The sequence below is a fragment of the Varroa destructor genome, unplaced genomic scaffold, assembly GCF_002443255.2.
Source record: "Varroa destructor unplaced genomic scaffold, Vdes_3.0 BEIS01000003.1, whole genome shotgun sequence".
Taxonomy (NCBI): Eukaryota; Metazoa; Arthropoda; class Arachnida; order Mesostigmata; family Varroidae; genus Varroa; species Varroa destructor.
In genome coordinates this window covers 39,228,969-39,241,636 of record NW_019211456.1, presented here as the reverse complement: position 1 = coordinate 39,241,636, position 12,668 = coordinate 39,228,969, and the positions used below count along the sequence as shown (strand labels likewise).

The 12,668-nt window shown below is 41.9% G+C and overlaps 1 long non-coding RNA gene across 2 annotated transcripts in view; it reads right to left on the bottom strand.

Annotated features, from left to right (window-relative positions):
• Positions 1–12,668, bottom strand: part of LOC111247617 (uncharacterized) — a 76,518-nt gene that overhangs the window by 18,719 nt on the left and 45,131 nt on the right. For both annotated transcript variants that reach the window (XR_015325131.1, XR_015325132.1), the window contains exon 3: positions 4,591–4,730. This is a non-coding gene — a long non-coding RNA (uncharacterized LOC111247617). The remainder of the gene's footprint in view (positions 1–4,590; positions 4,731–12,668) is intronic.

The window sequence follows — 12,668 nt, the reverse complement described above, 5'->3', positions numbered from 1 at the left end:
AGGGCGGAAGAGAACAACGTGAAGACATTTTTTCGTGAGCAATTTTGCCCTTTGTCTAAAACAGGTCGATTCATGAAAATAGGATGGAATGCGAGGCAGACTTTGTTGCTGTACGCTTGCTTAAGAAGCCGGCAGTCAGTCAGTCAGTCCCTGAACCACGAACGAGGACTGTGCAAAGTCAGCGGTGATTTTATTATCGCATTTTATCCAACTAGGCATGCTTATCAAATCGGCGATTTGCGCAAAACAACCATAAGCCTCTTGTTACGTCTAGTTTTTTTTTTTTTTGTTTTATGTGCGTAACTAGGTCAACGCGAACAACGCGGCGTTTCGATATTTCGTTCGTAAGAGGACGCTGAAGAAGTGGCGCCGATAGTTCGTATGATCTGTTAAAATAAAAAATAATTTATTAACTATACTCTTCTCTGTCAGGCGATTACAAATTAAAATGGTAGCAATGATAATAATCAGCTTAACGAACAAACAAAGAAATACTCTTCGCTCGTAAACGACTTTGATTGGCTTGAGATAGTATGTATATTTCGGTACACACGAGTTACCGATCAGCGACTAAGCGGTCTGTCTTCGAGCAGCTGACTGTCATTGTTCCTTCTGCTTCAAACAAATACCCTGTATCCTATATAACGCAATCGTTGCCTGTCAACGTCCTCCCTTAATGAATCAGCACTCTTATTATAGATAAATAATAGACCATGCCTATTTGAATAAAGGCTACATTTAATTTTATATTTATGTCCTGCATATACTATACACAGTCTATTTTACATAGAGACGAACAATGAAGGATAGATGAAAGTTTGTATCGAAAATACAGACAAATACTAATGAAGTAAAACTTTCGTATAATACAATGGCACCGGAAGCTAAAGGACTGAAACAAAGAAAAAAAAAAACGGAACTTGCATAAATAAGCAGAAGTAGTTGCATCTCTGCTCGTAACCATTAAATACAAAATGAACAAGGTTCATTTGTCTACATTAGTTGTATTTATCTCGCAGTTGTGTTAAATCTCTGTTAAATTATTCACTATCTTTTCGCCACCTTGTAACTTATCGAGCAGCATACAGCATGAAGAAAATAAATATCAAAGATGTCTGTCTACCAAACAAGCTCTTGAATTTGAATGTACTATCGTTTTACGATATGTAAGCGTAACATTGTTGCAGGATGCACCAATTCAATCTGTACGCGTCACCGTTTTTTTTTTTTTTTTTTTAATTTTTCGTGACAAACACCAACTGTAATCAAGTCAACTTTGATCGAAACCTTTCTTAATCTGCCTAGCCTATGGCGTCGACGTCCGTACTGCGCGTGCTTTAGAAATTATTAAGTTTATAACTCCTATAAAAGTTAATTGTTGCAACACCTACATTGCTAAGTATTCGCCTCACTTAGTTCTCATCCAGACATCAGGTCCATTGGACTCAGTGGGGATCAACAGTGTTGGTGAGTTGAACTGCTTGAACTTTTCTCTGACGCAAAGTGGCGACCAGGATCCGGAATCGAACTCTCTGTGTCCTAACAAAACGACAAATCGAGCCCAACAATAGATTGAGACTAAACATTGTCTGAGGCTTGCTTGTCTCCAATGAGTAACTCTGCCACATTTTTCACTGCGATGCATTGAAAATTTCCCGCCAGACATCGAAACCCGACTAAGTATCTATCTACTATTTCATGTGGATGACACAAAACAAAACTGGTATCGTTTGTTGGCATTATAGTTTTTTCCTACTTTTAAAATTGCCGTTGCCGCGTGAAGGTGGTGTATTTTTCTATCCGAAAAAAATACACCACCTCCATTCGATGAATCATGTGTGAATTTATACATGCACTGCTAAAATGATCCGATGCGACACGTTTCGCTGAAGAGCGCCATCTGTTGTTGGGATTCGTGTGCAAAGAGAAGATTTGCCAACGTTGACGAGTAGTATCATGCATCAACCCTGTCGGGCAATGGTGTTGGTCCCCGTCTGGGTCGACGCAGAGGCTCTACGACGCCCGCAGCCGGGACCACTCAAGGCCACCTACTGATCCAGACAGAAGCAAAACGCATATACACAAACCGATAGATAGATGGACGAACGGACGGACGGACAGACATGAATTTGCTTGAACCACAAGCGCGACCGACCGGCCGAGCGAGCGACGCTAAACGCCGTTCCGAAGAGCAAAACATTTCAAACGAGCTGCGGCCGTTTGGCTGGATTCTTAACACAAGAGGCTATTACTCTTTCATTATGACAAGTGGGGCCTCTGGACGAAGAAGGGCGAAGCAATTTGACGTCGATGTGGCGGGGGGACGTTTGTAGGGGCGGAAATGTGAAAATCGCATAGGGCAGGAAACATTGGACGTTAGACATCTGAGGAAGCAAAGTAAAGGGCGCCACTTATCATATACGGTGGCGAAAGTCATGGAAATAATAAGATTGTTGAACAATAGATAAGATCCGTTCGAAGCTAGGATTGTGCACTGAATGATCTTAATTCGAATTTTTGCCCGCCTTCTCAATCGCTTTGGCTAGAGCCCCTCCACATCACTGGCTTCGTGTGCTTGTGAAACGTATAAATGCACATTTATAAAATCACATGACTTTTCAATATATTTGATATTTAATAGTAATACGATTCGACAGAAGGAAGAACAGCTAAAGCACAAACACAGGCAGGTACGAATAAGACATTGATTTAATGAGATTTCGGGTAAAGTAATTTAATAGACATCTGTGATCGATACGATCTCGTCTCATTTTGTGTAGTTATCGGTAAAACTAACACATCCGTGCTGTTAGAATAAGTGGTGCGTAATATTGTTACGATGCTGCAACCTATTTTATATAAATTTATAATTTTATTTTCAAATAAAAAACTCGTCCGCGGTATATACAGGTGGCACGAGGTATTAGCTATATATCAGGTTAAGGCTTGCGATTTGCGATGCTAAGTTTTTCTCAAAACTTTCGTCTGTGCGGGCATTCAAAGTTCTTTGTTGTTCTAACGTTTGGCCCGAAAGGCACATTAACCACAACTCGGCATCATTCTACTATCCGTTCTCTAAAACGTAAACGTTAATTGTTTCAGGACATCTTTGACGATAAATCACATAGTCTGGAACTGCTATAAATCTGTTTCTGACCAAACAGCTTCCAATGAGGTCAGATAGGTGGTTGTGCAGAAATTCGCTAATGTAAGATCTCCATAAAGCTTTTATAGCAGTAATTAGAAGGCTGATATAGATACGATTTTTTTTTTCGTCAGACCTGTTTGCCAAACTAGTGCAAGCAGTCGGGGGTAACAAGCTGATGTACGGCGACTAGAGCTGCGAAGTACGATATTTGCTGACGGCATATGGCGGACGAAAAAAAGTACGAAGCTGCTATCTGTGGTCGTCGCTGTGAGGGATGACGGTAACGACAAAGATGGTAGGTATGTATAGGCCAGCTAAATGAAAGGGGTTGAATTGATATGTCGCAAAATACGATGGCGGCATGAGCATGAGGAAACAGTTCTTCATTCCAGTACGACTATGAATGCCGTTCTCTCTGTCTGATTGTATACCTTATGTGAAGTACGTAACAGCTCATTTGGTTGCCAGCTGAGACGAGAAAAGTCTAGCCAGTATTCTAGCATAGCGTGCCTGCTCTCGGCTATCAGTGTGAAAACATGTATGGCCGTCCGTCGTAACTCTTCACGGAACGCTTCGGTGCACTGGATTGACTATGCTCGCACATGGAACCATTACCCCACAAGACCTCTAGAGAAGACTAATCAGATATTCTGGTTATATGTAACGGCATCGTAAAATAAATTCATAGGAAATAACCGTTGTTAAACTGACAAAATAGTGCGTAGAATTTTTGAAGCAGTATAAGATGAGAAGAAGCTCTATACTGGTGGATGGACAGTACGGACTATGGGGTAGTACATTGGCGTTTGTTGCATTTTCGGGCTTGCACGCAAGAACGCTAAATCATCAGCCGACTTTCGCTAGATAATATCTTTAGCTAAACAGTGTCTGAAGGTGCAATTCTATCGGCCCCCATTTAAACTGCGTTGTAATGTTCAAATTAGTTTTTTTTTTAAATTTTAGTTTTTATCTTCTGTATACTTTTTCAATGCGTAAGATGTTTTCTTCTTAGTTAATTTCTCTGTATGTTCTGTTCGATTATCTCCAATCATTCGCTGTAAGCGTTATCGAGTTAGCTTTTCCATCGAAAACCGTTCTAATTAACACATTTGGCTATCTAGCTCGTATGAGATCAATGTATCGAAAGCGGCCGAGCGCTACCCGTATTTCGATGACAGATCATCAATTGTATGCATATGCGATACTGCTCATAATATCAGTATACCCAATCCCCAGTTTTACTTCAACTATCTGCTAGTTTCCTACAAGTCGTCAAATGTTTTCTATTCTATATTTTGGAATGGGATCCTTATACATATCATTTCATTTTCTGAGTATTGGCGACGTATTAGATTGAAACACTGTCTATAATGTTCATTTGTAGAACTAAGGAGTTGCTCTATGTGGTGTAACAGTTCACGAGCGGAAAGCAGTATATATACCTTTGGCTGACAAAACTCTGAAGAAGCAATGAGCGACCCTCCCTTTCGTCTGATGTCTTACGTTTTCCCGTGCATTTCTTCGTATTCCTTGATAGCATTACAGACGCAGACGCTGTTGGTGTTTTAGCGGCGTCGGCTACCTGCAGAAAACATGGCGTCGGCGTCGTTAATGCTTGGAACAGCCGCAGCTGACAGCTGACAATATTATGACGTCGTCATAGCGACTAAATAGAAAGCTATCATACTGCTAGTAAAACCCAGATAGCCAGAGCTACTGGACCACTGAATCAGTTCTGCCAGATAGAGTTGGTTATTTTACCAGCCGCTTGCCGAGCTTTCTCGTGACGCTGCATGCTCCCTGTACACGAGACTGCTAGTTGAAGGCCAACTGACGTCACAGACGGGCACAAAAGGCATACTAAAAGCGTGAATGAAATAGCCATTAATAGATTGTGTGAGGCTCTCGGGTGAAAGGCCGCGTTCAGGGTCAAAACAGGTTTCAACCAATGACCGAAGAAAGAAAACCGTTTTGTGTAAAGGAACATCAACAAAGAAAAACTGCACAATGCGGAGACGCTATATAGGAAAGCGTTCTACATGGAACATATATACTTTTATCTATTATTATTTTTTTTTTACAGAAAACAAAAAATTAGACGCAGTGATTTAACAATGTATCAGACGCTATCTACTGACGCGTGTACTTTATTCGATATGGCCTATCCGAGAGCTGTAAAATCTCGCACGCTACATCAACACTAGCCGGAGATCGGCGGCAGTACCTATATAAAACCATAGTGCTAGAAAATGAAAGATTACAGAGAATTCACCTTGAAAGACAAAATGGAAAAGTAGGTCGATTCAAACATTTAGTCTTTACTGGCGCTTCCCGTGGACTTATCTTTAACTTGAAATAACGCCATTTCCTTACGTTTGATTTTCCAAAGCCGTAAGGTAAATTCAAGAAAATTCTATGTAATAATTACGTTTAGATTTAGCTATTTGATCAGTGTTTTAATTTGTTTTTAATTCAACAGTAGATAGGTCAAACGCTCTTACGCAGTAATGCCGATGCACTTCAAAATTCTTGTTAAATAAATAAAACAAAAAAATAAAAAATTATGTTAAACCATAGGGAAGATTTTTAAATACAATTACAATTTTACAGAGCTCCCCTGAACGAAAGTTAAACAGTTTAATCATTTTAAAGTATACACCAACAGATTATCGTAGCCTGTTGCACCCCGTTAGAAAACCGTTAAAATGCACTTTTTCTCCGAGAACTCTAACATGCCTATAAGAAACTCAATAAACGAGCGGCGAAAAAAAAAAGCCATTGAATTTTTATAGTAAGATCTAAAATTTTCGTGTGAACTTTACGAGATTTTTCAAAATTAGGGGCTGGCCTTTCCAGAAATGATGATGCAGTATAGTCTGTATAGGGTACGTAGCTGTCGTTCCGAATTTTTTTTTATTTAGCTTGCTTATCAAGCGTAGCATAGAAATCGGCGTACCTGTCAACTGCAATGTGTCACAGGTGTGTAATCATGAGTTGAAAGGATTATACGATTCTGTTTTCTGTACTCCAGAAATATGCGCGCATATGGACTAATGAGTTATTGTAGCGGGTCCTATAGTCGAAAATTAGCAAACAACGTCAGCCCGAGGGCTAGAATGTGTTCTAAGCCGCCAACTGAATAGCAGCTACTCTTTCTGTGAACTTCTGTCACATACAAAATCAAGTGACGCTTCTCTTCAATTTGCCATCACCGCATCCTTTCGAAACGTCGTTGCTCCGTCAGCAGCATGTAACCGTCGACCTGAACCATTTCGTCTAAATACAGAGGATTAAATCAGGTTCTTTAAAGCATTTCAATTGCGATGAACGTGCGCAGGTCTACTATACAATCCACTAATAAGATGGGCGTGTGGTGGTCAACGGACATACAACACGCGGGCTAGTGAGTGCGCATGGCTTCTTTGTGCGGACACAGCGCAGTCAGTTACCCAGTTTTAAGACTTATACATGAGTGAATACAGGCTCGCATGCGTCTTTGTAGTCTACTAATCCCCTGCTATGCGACCGACTTGATGGTAGCAAAGAATAAACGAACGCGGTTCACCTCTGCATGCCCGCGCGCGTTGGTCACAGAAGACATCGAAGGCCAGCAGATACGACGACGGTCAGCGTGACCGCCTATTCTCATATTCAAACTCTTTGTTTCGAAACGTTGGGTAGCCTAGCAGGCGCCCCCCTCGCGCCCTGTTTTCCTCTGCCCCGAAGCAGACTTAACTTCGGTTCAGGCGCCGCTTTCAGACTTTGGCCTGTTCAGCGGACAAAGGAAGTGGTTTGGTTATGGAGATTTGCTATGCCTGCTAGCCAGCAAAGCTGTTCCTGAATGCTTCTGAATTTACTCCTGATATGGCCGCCCCGTCTTTGCGCCCTTCCTCGATCTTTACGCAGGCCTGCAAACAGTCTCCATGAGCTTCGTTGCCCTATTTAGCCAGCTTCTCTAGCTAGTGGAGGGCTAGCTTCGTCTGTGTCTCGTCGATAGATGTGTGAGGCAGCGGTTCGGATCAGTTAGCTAGACGTTCTTTCCTCTTATTGACTATTCCCTAGCCTAGACGTCCAGGCTCTTTTGGTATTCGAAAGAAGTTAGTACAGCACCTACCACTGTGTGATATCTTTCTGTGTTTTTCCCTCTCGCTGAGCCTTATCAGCATCTCAAGATAGATTTTCGTAGGACGGAGTGGCCTGAACAAGCAAGCCCTGGTAGTACTTAGTCCCGAGATAGGCCCTGTGAGCCACGAACCTACAGAAACCCACTCTGCTTGAACCCAGCTAGTTACGAATTTACAGAAGCTAAGTGAATCTTCGTTTTGAAGAAATAGGCAGCCATATCAACATTGGCGGCATTAGCAGCAGTAGCGATGCGAGCAGCTAGCTAGTGCAGCGGTCAACGGAAACGCACAACCGGCGCACTACTAACATTCCTGCATTCTCTGGCTCTCTCCCTTAAATCTTCCTCTGGTTTGCGCCCTCGTCGCAACGTCCAGACATACAAGTGCCCACTGAATTGGAGGGCAGTAGGAGTTTAAGGCGGGTTGTCTCTCTGTCGAGTTTAATCGAAGAGAGAGTCTCGATGAGGCCAGTGAGCAGCTGGCTCTCCTGCATCACGCCTACTATGAATACAAGGAATCGTACACGAGCATGCATATACACACACACTCTCACACGCACACAGACGCCTATAGTCGCCTTAGATCGACTGGTCCAAATAGATAGCCCCAACTCCACACCACCATGATGGGGAGAACGGAAGGTTCCGACGATCAAGGCGATCCCCACGTTTCTGACCCTGTCACCCCTATTTACCATGCTCGACGTACTACGCAGTCTTACAGCGGGCCCCATCCGTTACCCAGCTATGCGCCCCCTCGTAAACTATCAACCCGGCCGTTTGCGATCCTTCGCTCTGTCGCCCTATATCCAGTAGAGTTCGTCAGGAATGAGCGCTGCGGCAGCAGCGGGTGAGACCGTGGATTCGTCTTCGGCAGTCTGCATGCACTTTATAAAGAGACTCGGTGGCCTCGAAGGCCCCCATCCCAATAACCCATCTTTCCTCAAAGCCCGCTTGGTTTTCTGTATGTCCATGATAGAATTACAAGCAACGGCTCCCTTTCATCGAAGTTTCGGTGCTTCTGGTATATGGGTGGGGCCCAGTGGGAAGTCGACAGCGTCGAAGACGACGCTTGTGTCTCAAGCTGGTGACGGTGGTCGCGTAAACAGATCAAACTTTTTTCATTACCACTGCGGGGAATACTTACTACTACTTTCCTTGGCCGTACTACAACCAGTTGGTTTACGCGCGGTTGGCGCGAAGCTCCTCCCATCGTAGAGGGTTGCCGCTGCCCCCTGGAGTCCTATAAGATGGATCCTGTCGAGACTTTAGCCACGAGCTATATGAACCCGCCCTTTCCGGGGTCCTTGAAACTACCGCGCCTTAGAAGAAACCCTTTCGTATTAATAGTTGTTGTAGTAGTAAGTAGCCTAGCGACTAGCTATCTCTGTCAGCCCACGGGCATGGCTTCCTATACCGAAGCGATGCCGTGCCTAGCACGACCAGGTCGATTACTTGTAAGAAGAAAGGATTACTACTCCACAGGCTCTCCACAGTGAAAGAAGTTTGCCAAAAGCTTGCTCGGAACAGAGTTAGCTTTAAAGACGCTCCTTAGGTGTTAAAGGTCTTACTGGAATCTCGATCCAACAACAACAACTTACGGCTGATCAAGCAGATTGGTCCTAGTTAATCTAAGTTGGTTATTCTGTACGTGTATGCTCGTTGGTAAGATGTGTGAATCTACGTCTGCGAAGCGACGCTTGCTTTCTCGCTCTCCTGTTTTCGCTTCTGCCCCAGATTACACCCGGACAGAGTATGAGTACAGGCATATATATACATATATGCGTGTACTCATATACTCAGCCGACGTGTCACTCCTCGACAGTGAAGCTTATTCACAATTGGCCAGAAGTTGGTTAACTTATTTCTTTTCCTCGTCTAGATGAGTTGTCGCGTTCGAGTAAACTTAACACTGAACTAAATAAGTACGAGCGCGAATAGACTGTTTGTAATAGCAGTAGCTCTGTGCTGACAGCCGGGAGCCGACGAATCTCAGCATCTCTCTGACCGGATTGAGTTTTTCATCTTGTTTCAGTAGCTGAGGTAAACTTGCCTAAGTAGTTAGAAATGTCAGTCGATAGTACCCATAGCGTGTTCTGCGGGTGCAACTTTCCGCTGGAGTCCTAAGTTTAATTTCTCATTAAACGCTAACGAATCATGAAAAACAATCAAATTCTCAAAAAAAAAAAAAGGAGATCAGCAATGTTTCACAGATAAGTTGAAAGATTCCATCTCGTAGTGGCCGGTAGAATATGTTTATCTGTTGGCAAATGTTATCCTTTTGATCCGCAGTTGATGATAACGACGTTCTTCACGTCGTTCCTACACACTCAGTACGCATTAACGATTACACGATCAAACGGGATGTGAGACTCACATCGAATTCAACCTCTAATCACTGCCATGAAAGAAGATCCATTTGATCTATAATAGCAGAAAGAGTCATGGCTGAATAATCAATTAATGACGGTTACTGGGAAAGTAGACGTTGGTCTAGCCAAAACTTTGGCTAGAATTTATCACTAGCAGCGTTTTCCCATTGAATTTACGTCGCCTTCGTAGCTATCTATGATCGACATTAGTACTGCACCAGAGCGATGCAGTGAAAACGATCGAAACGCTAATGAGATTACGAGGCTTCAAATATTCTTCATGTTAACTTTATTTCAGGTGAAGTTGCGGTTGAAAATTGTACCAAATAAAGATGCTCGCGACAAACATAAGTCAGTGTAATTTTTTTCATGTTTAGTTATATATAATGAAATCCTTAAGTTTCAAATGGCTATTGTAATAATAGATATTTAGCTTTCTTGGGTAAGGTTAACTTTTTTTTCCTTAAACAGTATTAAGATTTGCATCATCGAAGCATCCTTTATGCTCCTTTATCATTTATTAAGCGGCTTACGGATTCCCTTGCGGTAAAAGTCTCGACTCTTTGGCTCGAACTTAATAACATGAAACTACTCTCGGCCAAAGGATTTTGCGTTGATTTAAATAAGGGTCATTCTGAAGGGGCCAAATTGTGCCGTATCCCATCATGCACAACAGAGTTTTCCCTCTTAATGGCTTTGTTGTGGGTTATCCAGCTAGATATCTGCGATCGACCCCGTAACGTTTGACGCTTGCGATTAGAACCGAACATGTAGTTCGCGTAATTGGTAACGATTACACAAAGTCTTTTTTCAACCGATTTAATAAAGGACCCTGTCTGTTTGTTATGCTTTTGCCTTTGCCTTTGATTTCTCTCCATAGCTTGCAGAAGTTTCGAAGCTATTTATTGGGTCGTTGGCGATTGATCAGCAAAGCTTTTCTACTTTCTAACACTTGAAGTATTATATTAAACTATTATAAATAAAAGAATGAATACTCTACAGTTTGCGTTTCGAGATTAAATAGCGTGCTTTGAATGGAGTTCCGCAGGATGTGCATGTCGCTGCACACAGATATGGACACCGATAATGAATGATCTCGCTGTAAAAAACACCCCGTCAAAAATTAGCTGCGGGCCTTTTTTCAAAATTCAAGGAAACTGCAATCAGAATTTGGTCTTAGAGTCTATTGGAATGTATATATAGTATGCTGTATATGACGGTTCACATTCTTGTGGTTCCGTACGGATTGTTTCCCTTCTAAATGACCCAAATGCTCTTGGGCTAAAGTTTGGAAAACTGGCCTCGTATATGAAGATTAGTCAATAAAGTTAATTAGGATCGGACAGCATTTGCAACGACATACTGTTGAGTTGTCAAAGGCTTGAAACATATATATACGTAACTACAAATTGAAAACCTGTCTACATTTGCTGTTTTAGTGAACTTTTAGAGCGCTGATGTTGCATATTTGTTTAACATAATGTTGTTGGATAATGGAACAAAATCAAGCTGGTGTATTGTACCCTTTATTCACGTACCTTTTGTAACACCTATAGCGTTAAAAATCCATCCAAAGAAAATCTTTTAATATATCAGGGATTTCTTAGGCACCAAAACCCATCATACTTTACACGAATGAATCCTTTTTGTCGGCACAAGACAAAATTATAGATACCCTTCATATACCTACGACGTTTCGAACACAAATAATATTTTATATTCTTTATTATCTGGCCGTTATCGCTTTCTTCTGAGTGCTTAGGGTAAGTTCGTTCGGTATTATCTTAACAGGAGATATCGCGCTGAAGTAATACAAGTGTAACTTAGGTCACCTTAACAACAATGAAAATGTTTGGTAATCGTTTTTGCCAGTTTCTTTTATATCAACGTCAAATGTGACGTACGTCTTTCTGATTGCGCATGGAAGCACGTGAGAAATATACATAAAAAAGTTGTAGCGTAAAAACACATTCATCATCAAAGTGTCCCATCGAATGATTTGGAATTTGTCCGAAATAAGGCTCCAAGAACCTTTCCGTCCCACAAGACTGAATATACGCAGTCCGAAATTTCATTTTAAGTAGCGATCGCCAAGACCTGGTCCATGCACAGATTGAAAAATGAGAATATTTTTGTCAACAACTCACTCACATCTGTGTCTCTAGCATGAGCAATCTTATTATCAATATTATTATTACAAGATCTTATTACGGGTCGACAATGTACAGTAGATATTAATAGCACAACGTCCCATTAATTATACTATTAGCAAACTAGCGACAGCATCCGTGCTCACATGGCAAAAAAGTCCAGTGCGTTTGTACCGTTCATACATCCAGCCTGAGTCGTACTTTGGTTCGTAAACTATTTTCTGTTCCACACGAGACACACACAGCCCAAGGCTCACGTATTTTTAAAACAAAATGGCCAGACATGTCAGGAAGGGCCAGTCATCGGACGCAAAGTCAACAAGGTTAAAGTCAATGTTCACTAGAAATGACAGCGGTTAAGAAGGAATCGAACGATGGAAAGAACGCTATCTATTGCTACCATTTTTAAATGTGGATGCAAATCTCCCCGCTTTTCTCAAAATGTAAAAACGTTACATTATGATTATTATAACGCATATAGACACACTGGAACTCGTCGAGCAGCATCGTTTGCACTCCCGTCGTGTTGTTTGGCGACTATTCAGGTTCAAGGTCTTCGATTGGACTATGAACGTTTCAGCTAGGTTGTTTTTGGTAGGACTGAAACGTTAAAGGCATGAAATGTCCATGGCGCGGTGGCAATATTTTCGTGTATCTAACGGATAGCAAATGCAATAAGGTTCCAGCTGGTCAGACGCGGTGTGCTGAGCTGATATTAGAAGCACAAATTATTTAAAGAAAACTTTATTGAGTCTTAGTCGGGGCCTAAACTAGGCATCTGATGATTGTGAGATTGGTGCCCACGAATTAACTTGCGAATGTTGATGAACGGTTGAAGTTGGCATTTGAAGCTGCTGTAGGTACACATTGTATTA